The sequence below is a fragment of the Jaculus jaculus genome, chromosome X (assembly GCF_020740685.1).
Source record: "Jaculus jaculus isolate mJacJac1 chromosome X, mJacJac1.mat.Y.cur, whole genome shotgun sequence".
In the NCBI taxonomy this organism is placed as follows: domain Eukaryota; kingdom Metazoa; phylum Chordata; class Mammalia; order Rodentia; family Dipodidae; genus Jaculus; species Jaculus jaculus.
Genome location: NC_059125.1, coordinates 38,257,619 through 38,281,772, shown reverse-complemented (window position 1 = coordinate 38,281,772; position 24,154 = coordinate 38,257,619). Strand labels below are relative to the sequence as shown.

At 39.0% G+C, this 24,154-nt stretch overlaps 1 long non-coding RNA gene and 1 other non-coding gene across 2 annotated transcripts; both read right to left on the bottom strand.

Moving 5' to 3' along the window:
* Positions 1-4,319: 4,319 nt before the first annotated feature.
* LOC123456953 lies at positions 4,320-4,392 on the bottom strand. Its single transcript, XR_006634811.1, has one exon. It is a non-coding gene; the product is annotated as a small nucleolar RNA Z40 (small nucleolar RNA).
* A 9,697-nt stretch (positions 4,393-14,089) lies between these two features.
* On the bottom strand, positions 14,090-22,100 carry LOC123456730. Its single transcript, XR_006634643.1, has 4 exons — positions 22,044-22,100; positions 18,470-18,528; positions 16,584-16,646; positions 14,090-14,103 (listed from the first exon to the last, which is right to left on the bottom strand). It is a non-coding gene; the product is annotated as an uncharacterized LOC123456730 (long non-coding RNA).
* Positions 22,101-24,154: the final 2,054 nt, after the last annotated feature.

Genomic DNA, 24,154 nt, shown 5'->3' with positions numbered 1-24,154 from the left:
CATGTGGATCCATTTCCCTTCCTTACTTCCCCGAATAAATGTGATAATTTAACTATTAACCTTCTCAGTATGTTTATCTCAGTTATTTGGTTAAAAACAGAAATGAACTCAGGATTTGTAATTTAAGGACTCTTTCTGAACTCTAAATGCCCCATTACAAGGGTATAGTCCATCTTGGCAGGGAAAGCTTAGCAATAAGAGCAACTCTAGCTTTGGTGACAGGAGGGTAAGGTAGTTGATCACACTAGATCCACAGTAATGAAGCAAAGAGTGTTGAATACTGGTGGTCAGCAATTTTCTTCTATTTTTGTCTTTAATTCAATGTTGTATAAGCCCATGACATGGTACTGCTCTTATTCGAGACAGATCTCCTTTATTCAGTGAAACATCTATGGAAATGTTCTATCAAACATAGCAGACAAAGGTGTGCCTCCTTGTGATTCTAAATTCAGTTAAATAGACAAGGAAGATTAAGCACTACAGTTCTCCATACATTGCCCAGACCTTCTCAAGCTTTCCATTTCCTCAGTCTGGGGTAGGTGACACCTTGCCTGTCTTAAGTTCTTATAAAAGTACTGGCAGCTATCATATGATTGAGCAGGTGTGTTACAAAAGTCCAAGTCCTCCGTGCACTATTTACTCTAAAAGAGGCTCAAATAAATCCCTTATTGCAGTTATTTGCTCATTGCTAGCACAATGCCCCTGACCAGAAACAGCTTCTTGGAAGAAACTAATTTTGGCTTCCAGGCTAGAGGGGATGCTCCATGATGGCAGGGGAAAACATAACATAAAAAGAGGCAAACATCAGGTAGACAATAGCAGCAAGAGAGTATGTTAAATATTGACAAGGGGTAGCTGACTATAACACCGATAACCCTGCCCTGTGGTAGAAGAAATTTAACAAAGAAACCAGACCTAAATGCTACTCTAAAACACAATTTCTATCATGCAAGCTTTACCATGAAGCAGCATAACCCTGAGTTGCCTCCCTATTTATGCAGCTGCACCCTGCTTATAATATGTTTTCTGGCTAGTGCAGACATAAGCACAAACACGCCTGAATAAACAGCTTTCTGTTCTATATTTGTACTTTCTGACTGATTGCTAAAGAATTTTCTGTTTATGGCCCAAAATCATGTAACCTTGGAAACTTGTAACCCACCAATAGTGTAAAGAATTCAAGATGATGTCAAACTTCCTGCCATAATGTCTCTGAGCTATCAGAGCTCCATATTCAGGCTCTGAAAGTTATTCCCCTGAGTTCATATCAACCAGAAAAAAAAAAATTATGATTTTCCATTCTATCTCTGGTGCCATCCCTGTGTGACTCAGTTTCCTGTAACAGCCCAAGCAACATACCTCCTTCAGCAAGTTTCCACTTCCCAAACTGTCATCATATGGGAAACAAACATTCAAAACACATGAGTTTACAGGGGACACCTAATTCAAACCACCACACTCTTCTATTATATCTTGGAGAACTTGGAACTCCCATAGGTAATACTAGTGTAAGATAAGCCTAATCAATGCCACTTTATTCTTTTTGTGTGTGTGTTTTTTGAGATAGGGTTTCACTGTAGCACAAGCTGACCTGGAATTCACTATGTAGTCTCAGCCTGGCCTCAAACTCATAGCAATCCTCCTACCTCTGCCCCCCAAGTGCTGGGATTAAAGGCATGCGCCACCACGACCAGCTTACTTTTTTAATGTTTAAATAATTATTTGGGGCCTGATCTGGTGGTGCAGGCATTTATTTTTATTTATTTATTTGTGAGCAGAGAGAGATAGAGAGAAGAGAGACAGAGATAATGAGCATACTAGGGTCTCCAGTTACTGCAAAGGAACTCTAGATGCATGTCCTACTTTGTGCATCTGGTTTTACATTTGTACTGGAAAATCAAGCCCAAGTCCTTAGTCTTTGCAGGCAAGTGCCTTAACCATTGAACCATCCCTACAGCCTCCACTTTGTTTTTTATTTATTTTTCTCTCCTTCCACAGAAAACACTAGCAAAACTTCCAGACAGAAATACATGCTGAAGCCGGGCGTGGTGGTGCACGCCTTTAATCCCAGCACTCAGGAGGCAGAGGTAGGAGGATCGCTGAGAGTTCGAGGCCACCCTGAGACTACATAGTGAATTCCAGGTCAGCCTGAGCCAGAGTGAGACCCTACCTCGATAAACCAAAAAGAAAAAAAAAAAAAAAGAAATACATGCTGATTTCCTACAAACTGTAACTGTGTGTTTCTTACTTAATATGTAAGTGTGTGTGTGTGTGTGTGTGTGTGTGTGTGTGTGTGTGTGTGTGTATTGGCACGGAACATGGAGAGACCTAGCTGAAATCTGGAAGACAGCTAGACCCCAGTTAGCCCATCTAGTGCTGAAAGGTGCTATACAAGCTACTGGGGGAAAGTGGCCAACAACTGTCTGAACAACCTAGGGTCTAAGCTACTCAGAAGGAAACACCTGACGTGATGCACACACAAGTGCAATACTGTGGCACACAGCCTTGTTGGGTAACCAATAGTTTTTTGATTGGCTAAGAGATATGCTCAGTGGAAAGGAGCCTATATGTGGAACTGGTAGACAGGCCAGAATCATATTCAGACAATGATTTTGCTCTCTAATATCAAGCTCCCATTAATCTTGGGCTGAAAGAGGGACTACACCCATCAAATTCTCTCTAGATTAATAATGATTATCCCATTTGACCTGTGCTGACTTTACTCTCTGTTGGAGAATCTGCTTTTTTTTCAGATGGGAGCAAGACCTGAGGAGATAAACGTGGCACTTCAGCCAAACCCCAGCTGAAACCACAGAGGAATTGGGGAGATGAGCAAGAGCAGTGCTTCCATGGTGAGCCTGACAATCAGCACCAAGGTGAAGGAGACAGACACTGAGGCCACTCAAAACCTACCAAAGCAGAGATCCAGAGGCTCCTAAGAGCCTATCACTGAAGTACACTTAAAACCCACCCAACATGGCTCAGGGAATTTATTTTTTTTTATTTTTTTTAATTTAATTTATTAGTTTTCATTTCAGTGAATACAGGCAGTTTGGTACCATTATTTAGGCTCATCTGTGATCTACCCCCTCCCATTAGACCCTCCTTGTTAATGAAAATGGGTCGTGCATTGTGGAGATAGCCCCCAGTTATTAGTATGATAAATGTCTCTGCAAATCATGACCCAACATGTAACTCTGACATTCTTTCCGCCCCCTCTTCCGCAAGATTTCCCGGCTCAGGGAATTTTGAGGAAGAGGGGGCAGAAAGATTGTCAGAGCCACAAGCTGGGACATCATGCCCAAAAGCATTGCTTCTCCCCAATAGCTGATGGCTGATCCTACAATGCATGACCCACAGTCCCCATGGGGATAACCTGTGAGCCCAAAGAGGAGGACCCCTTCAGAAAAGGGGCAGGGATGAGGGAAAGGATTGCACCATACTAAGTATGTCCATAACTAATTTTTTTTTAAGTTAAGTGGGCTGGAGAGATGGCTTAGTGGTTAAGCCCTTGCCTGTAAAGCCTAAGGACCCCAGTTTGAGGCTCGATTCTCCAGGACCCAGGTTAGCCAGATGCACAAGGGGGCACACGTGTCTGGAGTTCGTTTGCAGTGGCTGGAAGCCCTTGCACGCCCATTCTCTCTCTCTCTGCCTCTTTCTCTCTCTGTTACTCTCAAATAAATAAATAAAAATGAAATGAAAAAAATTAAAGTTAAGCAAAAAAATAGAATTTTGGGGGAGGGTGTTTCTCAAGGTAGGGTCTCACTCTAGCCCAGGCTAACCCGGAATTCACTATGAAGTCTCAGGGTGCCCTTAACCTCATGCTATGCTTCTACCTCTGCCTTCCTTGGATTAAAGGCATGCACCATCATGCCTGGCTGAATTTCTTTTCATTGAAAGAAAGTATATAATAAATTTTTAAAAAAATAACTGATCCACCTACACCACAATTTTCTGAGCATCTCTCTAGTTGAATGATGAGGTTTCTGTGTAAAAATTCATACTTCACATTCTTATTTATGTAAAAGGACTAAACAACCAAGATGAAAGCAGGTTACCTTTCATGTATCCTATAGTCCACACCGCTTTTATTTCAAGCAGAGAGAATGGGCACATTAGGGCCTTCTTGCCACTGCAAATGAACTTTAAAAGCATGCACTACACATTGTGCTTCTGGTTTACATGGGTGCTGGGGAATTGAACCCAGGCCATTAGGCTTCACAAGCAAGTGCCTCAACTAATGTTTAAGGCCAGCTGGGTGTGATTGCATATGCCTGTGACCCCCAAGAGCCCTGTAACCACGAGCATGCATATAATGTGGATGTTCAGAAAGGCTAATTTCATTCAGCCAATTCAGAGCAACTGAACATTTTGCCCATCATCACAACACTAAACTTTATTCTTATTATATCTCCAGTACCAAATGGTGAAGAAACAGTTATTGGAAGATGTTGTGCAGCAAAAATAATGGTATGGGCTTCTGTCTATAAATATGCCATATTTACTTGTCATTTATGGTAAGGATTAGAGAATTTTTCAGAAACAAGGAATACCTATAAACACATGAGTGTGCAATGTGAAGAATTTTTAAATTAAGTTCTTTATTTCTTTATTTTTCTTTTCAAGGTAGGGTCTCATGCTAGCCCAGGCTGACGTGATACTCATTCTGTTGTCCTAGGCTGGCCTCCAACTCACAGTGATCTATCTACTTCTGCCTCCAAAGTGCTGGGGTTAAAGCCATGTGCAACCATACCTGGCATAAATGAATTTATAATTTTTGTACGTATACATAATGTATTTTGTCATAATCCCCTCCAATTACTGTCTTTTGTCCCCTCTGCTATACTTCTCTCACTGAACTACTTCTTATTTCCAGCTAATTTCTCTTTCACTTTGATGTCTTCATTTTTGCCTTTCTTCTTCTGTCATCCATAATAACATGTCAATTGGTCCAAAATTGTCTGATATCATGAAGCAATGGCTACCTTGTACCTAGAAGACATTCCAAAGCATTATTTCCTATTCTCTGGCTCTTACATTATTTCTTCCACCTTTTCCATAATATTCCTTGAACCTTGCTGGGTATGACAGACATAATTAATTTGATATTGAGCACTAAATGTCACTTTTTCTTAGCACTTCAATGAATCTTGTGTCCCCAGTAGTTACCTTCTACAAAAAGTTTATCCCACAAAAGAATGAGGACATCACTAAACGATGGCATAAATATTTAGAGAGTAATTTGACAAGCAAAGCATATACATTTAGCCAAGCAATAGCAGTAGCTTCCTCACTAGGGCCTATAACCTTCTAAGCAAAGTTTTCAGTATCAGAAACGATTTCCGTCTTACAGAACAAGCCTCAAATCCAATCAGAGAGCAATTTTTATTCCCATAACAGTATAGCCACTACTTCACTATTAGGCACATCATACCTAGCTGACTGGTTGTACAGCTTGAAGGGTCCACTGCTGGTTAAGACTATTTACTCTTCCCCCTCCACTCAGGCTGCCTGAATAACATTTTCTAGAATTATGACAGCTAGCCAATATAGTGAAGGTTTCCAGTTAATTCTGGCTCAATTTCTCAGTATCCTGCAACTGTTGTATGTGGTTGTCTTCAGCAACAAAGTCTTACCATCTAGTACTGGTGAGCAGGTGTGGTGGTTTGAATGTAAAATGTCCCCCTTAGCCTCATGTGTTTGAGATTAAGCCTCATACTTAAGCCTTTAGGAGGTGGAGTCTTACTGGAGGAGGTCTGGTGCTAAGAGCAACTGTATGGGTGTTATATCCCAGCCCTGCTTGCCACACTTGGCTCACTCATACTCCCTCCTGCCTGTTGATGAGAAGATACAATACCTGGCTGTCTGCTCCTGCCATGCTTTCCCCACCATAATAGAAATTTCCCTTCAAAACTATATTCTAAAAAAAAAAAAATGCTTTCTTTCCATAAATTGCTTTTGGTTGAATATTTTGTTAACAGCAACAAGAAAGTAACTGTTATAGCAACCAAGAGTATTGGCCTGAATTGCTTTGGGCCTCCATGACCAAAAACCTATAGAAGTATCTTGCTGCTGGCATTGCCCCTGCAGGGTACTTCTACTCAAATTCTCTACACTAACTTTTTAGATTTGTATGTAAATTGGAATAAAGCAAGTAGTAGAGTCTAGCAAGGTAAAAGGGGCCATGATGATGGGGGGTAAAGGAAAGGGCTTAAGTGAAGGGGATAGTAGATATGCAAGTAGTGGGATAGAACAATAGGGAAGAAAAGGTCAATGTGGAGTTTTAATATAAAGAACATATTGCTCTCATGGAAAATGCTAATAAATTTTTTTTAAAAAAGAACATATTGCTGGACTTCCAGTTAAGATGGTGGCATAGGAAACATGCCAAAGCAGGCTGAGGGAGAAAAGCAAAACAACAAAAACAAAAACAAAACCCAGCAAAATACATTCTTTTATTAAATAGTGAAGTGTATAAGAAATTTTGAACTGCAGCAGAGAAGTAGGAGAGATCTAGAGTGTCTAGAGCCCATAGAAGCAGGCAGAAGCAGCTCCAGCAGTGGCAAAACCAGGTCCACATGGCCCCAGCCATAAGACTCAGCCTGAGCCACAAAAAGAGCCAGGTGAGAAGACTTTTCACTCATACTGGAGTTCCTCACAAACTCAAGAAATGTGAATGGAGGGCAGCATGGAAGAACAGAGGAGCAGCTCATGAGAAAGAGGATCACGAGGACCAGTGGGAGAACTTCAGACACTATCTATAGCCTCCCTGACCCCACTACCAGCGCAAGCACCAGAGACCTAGAGAAGGGAGCTCACCTACACAGTACGCATCACAAGCAATCAGAGCAACAATCCAGCCAGCCTACCTGAGCTCACAGCACAGCAAAGAGGGACCCAAGCAGGAGTGCAGCATAATTGAGACCAAAACCATTCCAAAAGGTAGCTGGGATTATACCAGGTCAGTACCTGCAAAATGAGCCTGGTATATAGGCTTGAATCAGAAGTGCTAATTGCACCTTCTATGTCAGGGTAAATTATATGTTAAATCTGATGAATGGTAGGATTTGACAATCTTAAATAAGCAATATTTTGGGCTTGTCATTTGTTGCTTCCTGATTTATAGTGCCTTTGTTTCCTCTTCTGTTGTTTGTTAGGGAATGGTCTCACTTGGTCAAAAGCTGATTTAAACCCTCAACAGATCAGAAATCTTAGCCTCCTAGTTGACAGGATTAAGGTTGTGGGACAACATACATCCTAAGGGACTGTGACTTTGTTAGAGGATCTGGTTGTCATAATACCTACCCTTGGTGGGCATGGTGGTACACGCTTTTAATCCCAGCACTTGGGAGGCAGAGGAAGAAGGATTGACATGGTTTTGAGGCCACTCTGAGACTACACAGTGATTTCCAGGTCAGCCTGAGCTAGAGAGAGACCCTACCTCAAAAAAGGAAAAAATAAGCAAAAAAAAAAAAAAATACCCCTACTCTTTCATAAATGTTCTGTGCTGTATTTCATTAAATGTGTACATCGCTTAGTTAAATTTCAGAATTTGCCTGTATTTTGTTCCACCCAGCCTATCTGAATACACTCATAGCAGGAAAACCCAACATCTAGTGTCACACTTTTGTACTTACTCTGAGAGTCTTAAGAGCCACACCTATCACTTAAGCTCCTATCCTGAAAAAAAAAAAAATATATATATATATATATATATATATATATAATCAGATTGATTGATACATCTAATAATACTAGAGATACTTAGAAAATCCAACCATTAAATTAATCCAAGTTGCAAAAATATGTACATTATAGCACAAGAAACACACAAAAAAAAAATTAAGACAATATAAAGCCACCAAAAAGTATTAAGTCATCAGAAATGACCTCCAGTGAGAATGATTTAGAGGAAATGCCTGAGAAAGATTTCAAAAGAATTATTATAAATATGTTCAAAGAAATCAAAGAGGAAATCAAAGAAGACACAAGACACCAATTTAATGAAATAAGGAGGTCAATAAAAGACATAAATAAGGAAATAGAAATATTAAAGAAAAACCAGTCAGAATTACTAGCAATGAAGAACACAGTTGAAATTAAAAAAAAAAAAAAAACTCTGTAGAAAATCTCATCAGTAGAATGGATGAAGGAAAAGACAGAATATCTAAACTAGAAGATCAGGTGACAGATATAATACAGTCCAACAAAGAGAAAGACAAACTAATAGGAAAGTATGAATGGGAATCTCAAAATATTCAGGACACTATGAAAAGATCAAATATAAGAATTCAGGGTGTAGTAGAAGGAGAAGAATTTCACTCCTAAGGCATAGTAGATGATTTCAACAAAATCATAGAAGAAAACTTCCCCCAAATTGGGAAAGAGATGCCAGCGCAGATACAGGAAGCCTTTAGAACACCAAACAGACAAAACCTGGCCGGGCGTGGTGGCGCATACCTTTAATCCCAGCACTCGGGAGGCAGAGGTAGGAGGATCACCGTGAGATCAAGGCCACCCTGAGACTCCATAGTTAATTCCAGGTCAGCCTGAGCTAGAGTGAGACCCTATCTCGAAAAAAAAAAAAAAACAGACAAAACCTGGAAAGAACCTCTCCTCACCATATTATAGATAAACTACCAAACATACAAACCAAAGAAAAGCAGGTAGAGACAAAATTCAAGTCACATAAAAAAGGCAAGCCCACCAGGATCACAGCAGATTACTCAACACAAATTTTAAAAGTCAGAAGGGTTTGGAATGATGTAATCCAAGTTCTGAAAGATAACAAATATCAACCATGGTTACTTTATTCTGCAAACAGATGGAGAAATAAGGATATTCCACAACAAAAGCAGACTACAGGAATATTTGAAGACAAAACCAATTTTATAAAAAATACTTGAAAGGATCCTCCATGCTGAAGAGAAAGAAGAGCACATATATAAGGAACCTGAAAAAAACAAATCATGTTCACATACTAGTTAATACAAGAAAGCAAAGGTTAGAGCTGGAGAGTTGGCTTAGTGGTTAAGCACTTGCCTGTGAAGCCTAAGGACTCCGGTTCGAGGCTCGGTTCCCCAGGTGCCACGTTAGCCAGATGCACAAGGAGGCACATGTTTCTGGAGTTCGTTTGCAGTGGCTGGAAGCCCTGGTGCACCCATTCTCTCTCTCTGCCTTTTTCTCTGTGTCTGTTGCTCTGAAATAAACAAATAAATAATGAACAAAAAATATTTCTAAAAAAAGAGAGCAAAGGTTAAACCAGAAGAAATACAAAACAAGAAAAATGGCAAAACTAAATACAAACATTTAAATAATAACTCCTAATATCAATGGCCACAATGCCCCAACCAAAAGACATAGTATATAAACACTGGATTAATAAGCAGGATCTTTCAATTTGTTACCTCCAAGAAACTCACCTTTCTACAAAGGACAGATACTATCTTAGGGTGAAAGTTTGGAAAATGGTGTTTCAAGCAAATGGGCCTAGAAAACAAGCAGGGGTTGCTATCCTAATATCCGACAAGGTAGACTACAGTCCAACATTAGTTAGGAAAGATAAGGAAAGTCACTTTATATTCACTAAAGGCACACTCCAACAGGAGGACATTACAATCCTAAATATATATGCACCTAATATCAGGGCTCCCAACTTCATCAAACAAACGCTATCAGAACTAAGGTCACAGATAACACCTAACACAGTTGTAGTGGATGAGTTCAATACCCGACTCTAATCAATTGACAGGTCATCCCACCAAAAAATAAACAGAGAGACATCTGGATTAAATCAGGTCATAGAACAAATGTACCTAACAGATATATATATATATAATAGAACATTCTCTAAACTAGACCATATACTAGGACACAAAGAAAATCTTAACAAATACAGGAAAATTGAAGCAATTCCTTGCACTCTATCAGGTCATAATGGGAAACTAAACCATACACTACTAAATGATGAATGGGTCAGTGAACAAATAAAAAAAATTATAGAGTCAAATGATAATGAGAACCCAACATACCAAAGCCTTTGGGACACAATGAAGGCAGTCCTAAGTGGGGAATTTATAAATTTAGGTGTCTATATTAAGAAATTAGAAAGGTTTCAAGTAAACAACTTAATGCTTCACCTTAAAGCCTTGGAAAAAGAAGAACAAAGCAAACTAAAAATCAGAACATGGAAATAAATAATAAAGATCAGGGGAGAAATTAGTGAAATAACCCCTCCAAAAAAAAAATTCCAAGGAATCAATGAAATGAAGAGTTGGTTTCTTGAAAGGATAAACAAGATTGATAAACCTTTAGAAAATCTAACCAAGAGAAAGAGAGAAGAGACACAAATTAATAAAATTAGAGATGAAAAAGGCACCATCACAATAAACACCAGAGAAATTCAAAATGTCATAGGGATATACTATAAAAACATATATTCAACTAAGTTTGAAAATCTGAAAGACATGGTTGATTTCCTTGATTTATATGACCTACTGAAATTAAATCAAGATGAGATTAACCACTTAAATAGACCTATAACAAGTATGGGTATCCAAGCAGTCATCAAAAATCTCCCAACTAAAAAAAGTCCAGGCTAAGATGGATTCACTGGTGAATTTTACCAGAACTTCATGGAAGAACAAACACCAGTGCTTCTTAAATTTTTCCAAAAAATAGAAAAAGAAAGAATCTCATCAAATTCCTTCTACAAAGGCAGCATCATGTTGATACCAAAACCAAGCAAAGATAGAATAAAAGAATAAAATTACAGACCAATTTCCCTTATGAACACAGATGCAAAAATTCTCAACTAAATATTGGCAAACAAAATGCAAGAATATATCAGAAAGATCATTTACCCCAACCAGGTAGGCTTTATCCTAGAAATGCAAGGATGGTTCAATATATGCAAATCAATAAATTAATACATTATATAAATGGACTGAAAGACAAAAATCACATGGTCATCTCATTAGATGTAGAAAAAGCATTCAAAAAAATCCAATATCCCTTCGTGATAAATGTCCTACAGAGACTGGGAATAGGGGCTGGAGAGATGGCTTAGTGTTTAAGTCACATTCCTGTGAAGCCTAAGGACCCAGGTTTGATTCCCTAGGTCCCATGTAAGCCATATGCACATAGTGGCACATGTGTCTGGAGTTCATCTGCAGTGGCTAGAGGCCCTGGTGTGCCTATTCTTACTCTCTCTCTATCTCTCTCTCCCTCTATCTGTCTCTAATAAATAAATAAGTAAAAATAAAAATGTTTTAAAAAAATCCTACAGAGACTGGGAATAGAAGAAACATATATCAAGATAATAAAGGCAATTTATGACAAGCCTATAGCCAACATAATACTAAATGGAGAAAAACTTGAAGCTTTCCCACTAAAATCAGGAACAAGACAAGGGTGTCCACTGGCCCCACTTTTATTCAATATAGTACTGGAAGTCTTAGCCATAGCAATAAGGCAAGAGACACACATAAAAGGGATACAAATTAGAAGGGAAGAGATCAAGTTATCATTATTTGTAGATGACATGATTCTAGACATAAAGAACCCGAAAGACTCTACCAGCAATTTGTTGGAGTTGATAAAAACCTACAGCCACATAGCAGGATACAAAAGAAATACAGTAGCCTTCCTATATGATATCAACAAACATACAGAGAATGAAACCAGATAATCACTCCCATTCACAATTGCATCAAATAAATAAATAAATAAATAATAAAGTACATTGGAATAAACCTAACCAAGGAAATGAAGGATCTCTACCATGAATACTTCAAACACTCAAGCAAGAAATTGCAGAAGACAGTAGGAAATGGAAAGACATCCCTTGTTCTTGGATCGGAAGAATCAATATTGTGAAAATAGCAATCCTACTGAAAGCAATCTACACATTTAATGCAATCCCCAGCAAATTTCCCATGGCATTCTTCACAAAAATAGAAAAAAACAATAGAAAAATTTATTTGGGAGCACAAAAAAACCTTGAATATCTAAAACAATTTTGAGCAACAAAAATAAGGCTGGTGCTATCACCATACCTGATTTTAACCTATACTACAGAGCCACAGTAACAAAAACAGCATGGTACTGTAACAAAAGCAGGTATGTAGATCAATGGGACAGAAAAGAGGACCCAGATGTAAGTCCAGGTAGCTGTAGCCACCTGATCTTTGACAAAAAATGTCAAAAATACTCAATGGAGAAGACAACCTCTTAAGCAAATGGTGTTGGGAAAAACTGGATATGTATCTGTAAAAGGATGAAAATAGATTCTTATCTCTCTCCATGCACAAGAATTAGGTCCAAATGTATTAAAGGAGATATAAATGGAAGAGAAACGGAGGGAGGGGGACCTAACAGAATGCTTTTGCATATATGTAAGTAGAAGTACAGACTAATGCAGGTGGAAAGGCCTAAGTGAGGTCAGGGGAAGAGATTCAGTAAAGGAAAGGTGGAGGGAGGGCTAATCAAAATGTAAGAGGATATTATAAACAAGTCATATGGAAACCTACTTTTTTTGGACAATGGAACACATAGGAGTCATAGACTGTTACTAGAAAATTTTCAGGGCCAGGGATGGGATAACTGCCAGTGAGTTGTCAGCCAGGGAGATCACTGATGACCCCACAACATTTCTGGCCATTGCCAAGGCCCTTGGCTTCCCACCAGGAATAGTTGGTAAGACCCTATTGCTGAAGACTCCACATACTTGGGCTGCAAGGCCACTGAGAAGTCCTGGTAGAACTGAGCTGATGACCTCCTCCATGTAGATCAGCTGACAGAAACCTGAAAGAAGCCATTCTGCATGCAGTTCAGTGGGAGAGAGAGAAATCACCAGTGAAGATACTCAACAATGGATACTGAAAGCCTTATATTTTTCCAGCCAGTCAAATGAGCCAATGGGTTCAAGTGGCATGTCTGTTATGAGGCAAACCAACCATCCTCTAATTTGACTGGAAGCCTGCTCCACAGGAGGGAATACATCCCTGACATTGAAAACCTACAACAGGGGTAGTTATGAGTACTAGGGGTATAAGGTCTGCTGCTGTCTGGCTAAATGTATATACTAGGCTCACCAAACTACCCAGTAAGCATTGCTCTTAATGTTCATACCCTTATATTAATACTAATCTCACTTTTGGTTAGAGAACCTTCTCTTTACAGATGGTAGTAACCTTGGGATGACTCAGAAGGCACCATGGTACTGAGAAGATATAACAAAGGAATGCTTAGCACTAAAATATCTATGTCACATCTTCCATGGATCAGGGTCCATTGCGCAAGAGGTGGCAGAAAGAATGTAAGAACCAAAGGAAGGGTAGGACTCCTTACAACATGCTCCTCCAGACACAAAATGGCCTGGATATCCATGACCTCACAGTGTCTGACACTACCTACACAAGACTATCACAATAGGAGGAAAAGATCATGACATCAAAATAAAAGAGAGACTCATTGAGAGGGGGAGGGGATATAATGGAGAGTGGAGTTTCAAAGGGGAAAGTGGGGGGAGGGAGGGATTTACCATGTGATATTGTTTATAATCATGGAAGTTGTCAATAAAAAAGAGAAGAAATAAGAATTAAGTAGAGGCTGTAGGTGTATCTAGGTGGTAGAGTGTTTGCCTAACATGTAAGATGCCCTGAGCTTGATTCCTAGCACTGAAGAAAAATAAAGAAATAAAAAGGAAAAGAAAAAAACACCAAGAAGGGGTAGCTGGGCATGGTGTCTCATGCCTTTAATCCCAGCTCTCAGGAGGTAGAGGTAGGAGGATTGCCATGAGTTCAAGGCCTCCCTGAGACTTAGTAGTGAATTCCAGGTCAGCCTGGGCTAAAGTGAGACCCTACCTTGAAAAACAAAACAAAACAAATCAAAAACAACAAAAGGGCTGGGGAGATGGCTTAGCGGTTAAGCGCTTGCCTGTGAAGCCTAAGGACTTCGGTTCGAGGCTTGGTTCCCCAGGTCCCACATTAGCCAGATGCACAAGAGGGCGCATGCGTCTGGAGTTCGTTTGCAGTGGCTGGAAACCCTGGCGCACCCATTCTCTCTCTCCCTCTATCTGTCTTTCTCCCTGTGTCTGTTGCTCTCAAATAAATAAATAAAAAATGATCAAAAAATATTTAAAAAAAACAAAAAGAACATATTGTTAATTTAGTGGAGCATTTGGCTATCAGATTATATGCTGAAGATGTCAAATAAGGGGCTATATCCCCTTATTGAAAAACTATATGGGGAAAAGGGCAATCCCTGAACTGTTGCAAGGGACCTGCTAATCTGTATTCTCTGAAGTCTCAGTAATTGCTCACAGTGAGTTGCCATTTTTGTTAATATGTTGATAACACTGTGATAGATCTCCTCATTCATTTCTAGTCATAAACTTCATTTAGAACATAAGCATGGTGAAATTCATCGTCAGCAGTAGCAATTTGTATGATTGAGGGACTTTAGAATTTTATTGTGAGAACATTTTCTAATTAAGAGCATTTTAGTCTTCAAAGGCACACACAGAGAAGGAAATTCAGTCTCACAAAATGTGAGAAGTAGTCAACAATGAAAAGGGAGAAATGTCTAGCACCCCTAGGTAAGAAATGAGGCCCTCAATTAAAAATTGTGTTCAAAAATGGATGGACCTGGAAAGGATTATACTAAGTGAGGTAACCCAGGCCCAGAAAGCCAAGCGCCGCCACATGTTCTCTCTCATATGTGGATCCTAGCTACAGATGATTGGGCTTCTGTGTGAGAATGAAAATACTTAGTAGCAGAGGCCAGTAAGTTGAAAAGATGACATAAAGGGAAGAGAAAGGAAGGGAGGAGGATACTTAATAGGTTGATATTGTATATATGTAATTACAATGATTGTAATAGGGAGGTAATATGATGGAGAATGGAATTTCAAATGGGAAAGTGTGGGGGTGGGGAGGGAGGGAATTACCATGGGATATATTTTGTAATCATGGAAAATGTTAATAAAAATTTTTTAAAAATTGTGTTCATAAAGCCGGGCGTGGTGGCACATGCCTTTAATCCCAGCACTTGGGAGGCAGAGGTAGGAGGATCGCCTAGAGTTCGAGGCCACCCTGAGACTACATAGTGAATTCCAGGTCAGCCTGAGCCAGAGTGAGACCCTACCTCGGAAAGAGAAAAAAAAAATGTGTTCATAGCCTTGGTTAAAAATATCCTGCTGAGCTGGGCGTGGTGGCGCATGCCTTTAATCCCAGCACTTGGGAGGCAGAGGTAGGAGGATTGCCATGAGTTCAAGGCCACCCTGAGATGACAGAGTTAATTCCAGGTCAGCCTGGACCAGAGTGAGACTCTACCTCGAAAAAAGAAAAAAAAAAAAAATCCTGCTGAGCCTATTTAAGATAGAAATGTTTTCTTTCTAGACACTCTCTCACAGAACAAAACTTAAGATACAAACAAGATAAATCCATGCTACATTGATTTTATCAAGTATTATCTCAGGAAATTATATATTCATTGGTAATAAACCAGTTTAACTCCATGGATAATGAATATATATGATACAAACACATATCCCAATCATTATCAAAGACTAAGACTGTCTAAAGTAGATTTTATTTTAAGAAACATTGAAAGTGATGCAAAGACCAGTGGTTTGCTTTAGGGTGTATATGTGCGTCTGTATGTATGAACACTGGGGAAGAGACCCTACGAACCGCAAGGAACACCTTTTTTAAAAATGACCCAGAAGGTAAAAGGAGACAGTGTATTTCTTGATATGATATTTTATATTGGTATTTGTACTCAACTCTTGGCTTCTCATGCAATTATAAAAGAAAATATAGTCAAGCATTCCAGGTATCTCCAATGGGCTTTATTAGAAATATTGATTAATTACAGCACCAAGGTATAGGAGACAGACACTGAGGATACTCAACACTTAACCAAAGCAGAGGTCCAGAGGCTCATAAGAGCTCATTACTGAAATAGACTTAAAACTCACCACCATGGCTCAGGGAATTTTGCAGAAGAGAGGGCAGAAAGACTCTTAGGAGCCACAGGTTGAGACATCATGTCTGGGGGCATTCCCTCACCCCAAACTGACTGCTGATTCCACAATGCATAAACCACAACTCCATGGGGGAAACCTGCATCATTAAACTATTAAATAGTGGAATCAGAATTGAAATCATAGCAGGTCACCTTGAGTCTATATATTCAATGAACAATATACATAGCTGTTGCAGAAACTGGGGGTTGATTCAGCAAGAAAGCCAAGTGCCACTCAAAGAGAACTAAAGAATTTATTATTATGTTGGAGGGCTGAAGGAAAGCGTGTGCTTCAAAAACACCTCCAGTCCCTGGGTATGAACTGCTTTCTGTTTTATAGTCAACTTTACAAGGCTACATTACCTAGTATGGATCCATGAGCACCAAAGCAGCTTGTAAAGTGGGGATGAAGTGGTGTGACTTTAGATAACGTATTAGTAAATAGGACACAATTGTATATGGGAAAAGTCCCAGAGTCACTATCTCTAGTATGGATTGGCATAATAGCAAACTGATGTAAGTTAGGAAGTGTTTCCTTTAGTTTCCTCTCTTACCATCCTTATAGCTGGTTCCATCAGTGGAAGGGGCAGCTGTATCAGTTTTTGCATGGCCTTTAGCTTACAACATAGGAGAAAAAAAGAAACAAAAACAGGAAGAGGATCAGAGTTAGGTCTGTAACTAAAAATGTACACTAAAATTTAACAATTTTTCATTATAACTAGTCTTTATACTTTTAAATAGAACTCACAGGGCTGGAGAGATGGCTTAGTGGTTAAGTGTTTGCCTGTGAAGCCTAAGGACCCCAGTTCGAGGCTCAATTCCCCAGGACCTACATTAGCCAGATGCACAAGGGGGTGCACGTGTCTGGAGTTTGTTCGCAGTGGCTGGAGGCCCTGACGTGCCTATTCTCTCTCTCTCTGCCTCTCTCTCTCTCTCTCTCTGTCTGTCCCTCTCAAATAAATAAATAAAAATAAACATTTTTTAAAAAAAATAAATATAACTTACAAAGTTATATACCTTCCAACAGGCCAGGAAGGTCCCTGATGCCCCCAAAACATTACAGGGCATTGCTGAGGTCCTTGGTTTCCCACCAGGAATACATATGCTCATCAAACCACCCTGTAAGCACTTCTCTTAATGTTCATACCCAGATATTAATGCTACTCTCACTTTTTCAATAGAGAACTTTCACTTTTCAGATATTGTTTACAATCATGGATGTTGCCAATAAAAAATAGTTAAAAAAACCCAAAGTTCTCTACCTGACAGTTATTAAGCTTCCAGAGTGAAGTAGGTATAGTGTATGACTGTTCAGTTTATTACTAGCACATTATAGGCTTTTTCTAAATGTTATTTCTATGACATTTGTACATTTTAAAGGACATTTTGGTAGGGTAAAATTTGTGAGGACCAAAATTTAAAATGCAGACTATTTTAAAATAATCACAGGTTAAATTCCTTCATGCTTGCCATTCTGTGCATCTTTATTAGCTATTCCTTTCTTATTTGTGGTTTTATATCCCTAAATGTATGATACAAACATAAAAACAAATGGGTTCAAATGAATTTAGGGCCAATAAATAAAACCTACATAACTTTAAAAAGCCCACTGTTTCCAATATTTCTCTGCTCTGGTGTGAGAGGACCACTCACCACCAGCAGATGTCACTGTAGTATAAAACTTCTGACAAGGCCTAGCCTTGGCTATGTGATCTTATAAGAGCGGTGCTGAATTTATATACACCTTGATATATCCTGGTTGCAATGCAGCTTGGCAGTATAAAGCTATATAACCCTGAATGTAATATTTGCATTCGTGGTCAGCATATTGGTCCCATGAAGTTTTCATATTAAAATGTAGTGAACTCAAATTTTTTAACTCCCCTAGATTCATAATAAGTCAAATAACTGGATTGTCAATGACTCAAGTCAAAAAACATAAAACAACAGAACTCATGTTTGGGGCCTGCAACTGGGCCACTTAGAAACAAGATACCTGCAACTGGGCCACTTAAAAAAGATAATGCTCACAGTTGCAAAATCTATGAAGCACAAGATCAGGAGACTGGCTCTTTGGTCTTTGGTAAGGGCCTGCTTCCTCACAGACAATGCCTTCTCTATTCAGCCTTATATGAGAGATAGAACAAGAGGTCTCTGTCAGGCACCTATATTGGAACACTCATCCCATTTATGAAGGATTAGTAGTCCAGCACATATATTTAAGGTAAGACATAATCATTCACACCAGAACAACATCAAACAAACTTATGGAGTAAGTCCACAGAAAATTACATTCCATTTCCCACTTTGCATGGATAGTCAGTCAGAGATTCCAGCCACCATTTCGCTTGGATTATTGTAGCACTTAGCTTCTTGTTGCTGAGACAAATCACTTTACCAGAATCAGCTTATAGGAGGAAAGGGTTTATTTAAGGCTTACAGTTTCAAGGGGAAGCTTCATCATGGTAGAGGACGGAGCTGGCTCCATTCATCATGTATCTGCAGCAAAAAAAGAACAGCAAAATGAGCTAGTTCTATACACACACTGGGCTAGACTCATCAACCCCAACATTTGCCTACAGAAGCACACTTCTTCTAGCAAAGCTCCACCTCTTAAATGTTCAACCATCTAGGGACTAAGTAGGAAGCTTAATCACAAACACTTAAGGCTATAGAGGACATTTATATTCAAATCAGCATATATACCAAACATTTACTTAACTTGCCAACAGCCATATTTATCTTTTCCCCAATAAAATCAAACTCATTAGTCTACCACGTAGGTACATTTTTTATGTGAGAATGTTGTAAATACACATGAATGTACAGAAAACATGAATTAGAGACTCTCAGCATTTTCTAAATGACTACATACACCCAGATACTATAATTTTAGGCAGGTAATAAAATACCATTATTGTTTGCTCTGGAGAATTTATCTTAGCTTTTCTTTGGTTTTCTTGGATCCACTCAAGGTAGGAAACAGACATCAACATATTTAGAGTTACATTGCCATTTTGTGTTTCCCTTGCTTTCAAAGACTTAGGAAAAAATATTAGTTTTGTCTCAGAATAATTTCCTTTCTGACTGGTTTGCAGTAATCATAAGTGGAATTGACTAAGTACATAAAAGGAAGTGAGTGAAGCGAATAGGTAGATATTTTATTAGAGACATTGAGGTTTTACAATTTTTTTTTACATTTCTGAAATTTTCTTATATACACACACACACACACACACCTCGTTACCTTCAATTACCTCTCTTATCAAAATTAAGTTGCCTATTCCACAGTAAATAACCTTCCAACCCTGATCATGCAAGAAACTTTAACTTAATGGATTAAAAAATAGACATTAGGGTTTGGATTTTTCAGTGGTTCTACTCACATATCACCATTTAAACTGAAAATATATAAACAAAAACACTCCTTTGTCATGCCCATGCACATTTTGTGTACAGTGTACTTTAACCCCATTCCTGTTTATAGTTTCTTAGTTCCAGGTTCAACCATTTCTCTTCAAATTTCATTGTGTCATTTTTTGCTTACTGCTGTGTAGAATTCCATTGTGTAAATATACCACATCTTAGTTATCCATTCTTCTAGTGATGGACATCTGGGTTGATTTCAACTATTAGCTATTATAGTTTCTCAATTGTCATCAAAGAAACAAATACCCACGTCCCCAACATCTCTTGAATAGCCCATAAACAGGTTCTGTCAATGAGATATAGCTGGGGTTGTCAGGTTGAGAAAACAACATAATGAAGGAGGAGAAGGGTTGATTTTTTTCTGGGCCTGAGCAGCCTTACTTAACACTAGAACAGTAAGCCAATCCTGATTTCTGGTCATCCTGTGATAGGCATTACTTCAATAAATGCTTCTCAGAGGAAACCTTACACTAAATCTCACTTTGATTTACTGAACATCTGTGCCATTTGAAATTGTGGAAGGTATGATCACTGTTCATGCACTATAGCTGTTTATCAGCTTTAAATAATTATGCTGTATCATCACTCAGAGGACTCTTGTCTCATACTGCTTGTTGAGAGCACATGTTTATAAGAGCCATTCTATCTCTCTTCCTACCTTAGTGTGACTTCAGTTATATGAGTCACAAAGTATTGTACAGCCAATATTATCTCATTTACAAGAAAGGAAGAAGAGTTCTTTGAACTCATCCCTTCAATCCCTAACCCTACTATTTGTCCAGGCATACCAATAACATGATTAATTGACATATAAAGTTAGCAACACTTAGAAAGTTTCCAGACCCTCCTGGTTTATGAATTAGTTAACATAGTGACAATCCAGGCAGATTATGGAAAGATGCCTCCATAGCAGGTAGTTATCTTCAGGTGGGTAGTAAACTTAATTTTGCCTGCCCAGAAGTGTTACCAATGTCCAAGGCCACCTGTCCCAATACAAATTGAACTGGAAGAAAGGCACAATTATAAATATGCTCAGTTAGTAAACACCTCGAAAACTGACTTTCTTTTTTTTTTTTGGAGGTATGGTCTCACTCTAGCCCAGGCTAAGCTGAAATTTACTATGTAGTGTCAGGGTAGCCTGGAACTCACAGCGATCCTCCTATCTCTGCCTCCCGAGTGCTGGGATTAAAGGTATGCACCACCACACCTGGCTAAAAACTGATATTCTTGACACTAGAGTATACCAGAACCAAGCTTTCCAGAGTGGCAACAATGATGTGTAATCTGCACAGATACAGAGGCCCATGTAAAACAAGACTGTCATTTTAGAAAAAACAGAAACCAGGGGAAGGGAAGAGAAGGTAGAAAACAGAATAAAAATGGATAATCAGACATTTCATAAACTCTATGAAGAAACATGTCTAAGTCTTATATTTTGTATAAAATTAAAAAATATATACACAGCACTCATTTGTATTGGCCTATATTGCCATATATATTTCAATATTGTCTTAAAGTGCTTTTATTTTCTTGAGAATTGCATTTTAAGGTTTTTTTTTTTTTCCTAAAGAGAGTGTAAGTTCTTTGGAACTATAATGAATAAATGACCCTAGGTATTTTAGGTCATTTATTTTCTTTTTTTTCTATTTTCTGTATTGTGATTTTTTTCATTTTTCCTAAAAAATGATTTGAATTTTATTTTGCATCAAAAGAACAGAAACAATTGTAGAAATCTTAGATATTCAATCCATTTCTGTCATCAAGTGACCATTTAAATGATTCCATAATTTTACAGACTAAATTTCTGAAACTTCTCATTGATGAATGATCGAAGACACATTTTCAAAAGGTAACATCATTTTCTTTTTTGCATGAAAGTGAAATATTAATATCCTGAGCTCATTATACATGCTTTAAGAATTTTTCTTCTTTTATATCACTACTGTGAGACATATTTCTGCCAGGCAGAGTCTTAAAACCAAATAGGCATTTAGACAAACATCACCATCAGCATCAGCTTATATTGAATAAGTTAGAAGCAAGGCATATTTTTTAAATACTTTATTTATTAGAGAGAGAGGTAGCACAGAGAATATGTGTGTTCCAGTGACTCCTGCCACTGCAAACAAACTCCAGATAGATGATGCACCACTTTGTGCATCTGGTTTTTTGTGGGAACTGGGGAATCAAACCCAGGCACTCAGGCTTTTCAAGCGAGTACCTTTAAATGCTAAGTCATCTCTCCAATCCTAGCTTTAAGAAAAAAATAATTTAATGCCAGACATGGTGGTGCACACCTTTTTTATGTTTTTAAATTTATTTTTTCTTTTTAATTTTTTTTATTAACAACTTCAATGATTATAAAAAACATCTCATGGTAATATCCTCCCTCCCCCCATTTTCCCCTTTTAACCTCCACTCTCCATCATATCCCCTCTCCATCTCAATCATTCTCTCTTTTATTTTGCTGTCACGATCTTTTCCTCCTTTTATAATGGTCTTGTGTAGGTAGTGTCAGACACTGTGAGGTCATGGATATCCAGGCTATTTTGTGTTTGGGGGGAGCACGTTGTAAGGAGTCCTACCCGTCCTTTGGCTCTCACATTCTTTCCGCCACCTCTTCTCCAACAGACCCTGAGCCTTGGAAGGTGTGATAGAGATACTGCAGTGCTGAGCACTCCTGTCACTTCTCTGCAGCACCATGATGCCTTCTAAGTCATCCCAAGGTTACTGCCATCTGAAAAGAGAAGATTCTTTATCAAAAGTGAGAGTAGCATTAATACATTAAGAGAAGTGCTTACTGGGCAGTTTGATAAGCATAGTATATACATTTAGCCAGACAGGAGCAGACTTTACAGCCCTAGGGCTCATGATTACCCCTGTTTTAAGATTTCAGTATCAGGGATATATTCCCTCCCATGGAGTTTTTTTTTTTTTTTTTCAAGGTAGTGTCTCATTGCAGCCCAGGTTGACCTGGAATTCACTATGTAGTCTCAGGGTGGCCTTGAACTCACAGTGATCCTCCTACCTCTGCCTCCTGAGTGCTGGGATTTAAGGCATTTGTCACCATGCCCAGCTTTATTTTTTAAAAGCAATTTATCCTCCAGAACCAAGACTTCCATCCTGGGTCATAAGTGTGTGGCCTCTTAGCCTTATGTCATTTCTGTCAGTTGTAATCTGGAAGGTTTTTCCAGTCTGTCATGAGGCAGCTGGCATTACAGAAGGTTGGGAATGACCTTTAAAAAAAAAAAAGTCAGCTTCCCCTTGCTGGGACAAACATTCAACCAGAAGGAGTTTGTGCGAGGAAATGGTTTATTTTGGCTACAGACTAGAGGGGAAACTCATTATGTATGGCAGGGAAAGTGTGGCATGAGTAGAGGCCAACATCAGGTGGACAACAGCAGCAGGACAGTGTGCCAAACAGTGGCAAGGGGGAAGTGTTACAATATCCATATGTCAGCCCCCAATGATGCACCTACTTCAGTAAGGATCCAATTCCCCAATTGTCATCAGCTGAGGCACTCAGAACATCTAATTCAAACCATGATAGTATTTCAGGCATTCCACCCCAGAAATGACAATGTACCTAACATGGGAAAGGTGAATTGACTTTATGCCTTCTTAATTCTCAATTCAGCTCTTCCCCTACTTGCTTCAACTACTCGTTTCTAATATTTGCATTCATTGTCAGAAAACCATGTATTTCAAATATGTGCACTGGACTAAGAAGTAAACTTCATATCCTGGAATATTAACAATTATAGTTTTTAACTGAGTGACTTTGGACTAAGTTTCTTCATCACTCTAATATTTCCCAGGAAAGTAAAAATACACCATCCAGAATGTTGTCATGACAACAAACGAGACAGTACACATGCAATGTTAGACTAGTGCCTGGAATACTGTGAACATTCATGACATGTCTGCTGTTAAATAACAGAACATGTCTTCTGGGTACAGTGACACACACATGTGGTCCCAGATACTTGAAAGTTTGATGTGGGAGGATGGAAACAGCCCAGGGGTTCAAATTCAACCTGAGCCATGGGATCAGACCCACATCTGGCAATGGAGGTTTATCCACCCACTGAAGTGCTGAGCAGACATCATGTTTTCAAAAGAATTGACTTGTAAACCCTGGGAAATCAAAGACTAGATTACTAAATATTAAATGAGTAAGGAACATGAAACTCCTACTCAGCTGGCCCAGCACTTGCCCCTGAAAGCCCAAGAGGCTTCTAGTGATCAACAAGCAAACAGACAATCTGTATTTGGCAGTGAGGTAGGGAACATTTGAGTTAGTATATTCTTCTGTGTGTGGGTCCCTGTCCTCCCATCCTGTACTTAGCTGCCCTCCTGAGGCTCTTCCTGGGACTCCTGGCTAGTTGTTTGTTGATATGCCAACAGCAGCAGCTGCTAACATGATGGGGCCCATGCCATCCACCTGCATGTAGAAGGAGAATTTACAGATATGGAGTCACAAGTCAGTTATAAAACTAATCATGGTAACCCAACCATCAAGGGCAAGATCTGACCATGCACCTAGGCCATCTGACTTCCAATCCAGCGCCTATAGTTTCCCACCCCTTCAGGCCCTTCAGGACAGCATGTTTTAACTTGAACAGTTAAAATGCAGAAACATCATGATCCTGTGGTCGCCGCAAAATGAGTCCCAGATATCACCCACTTTTGTCAC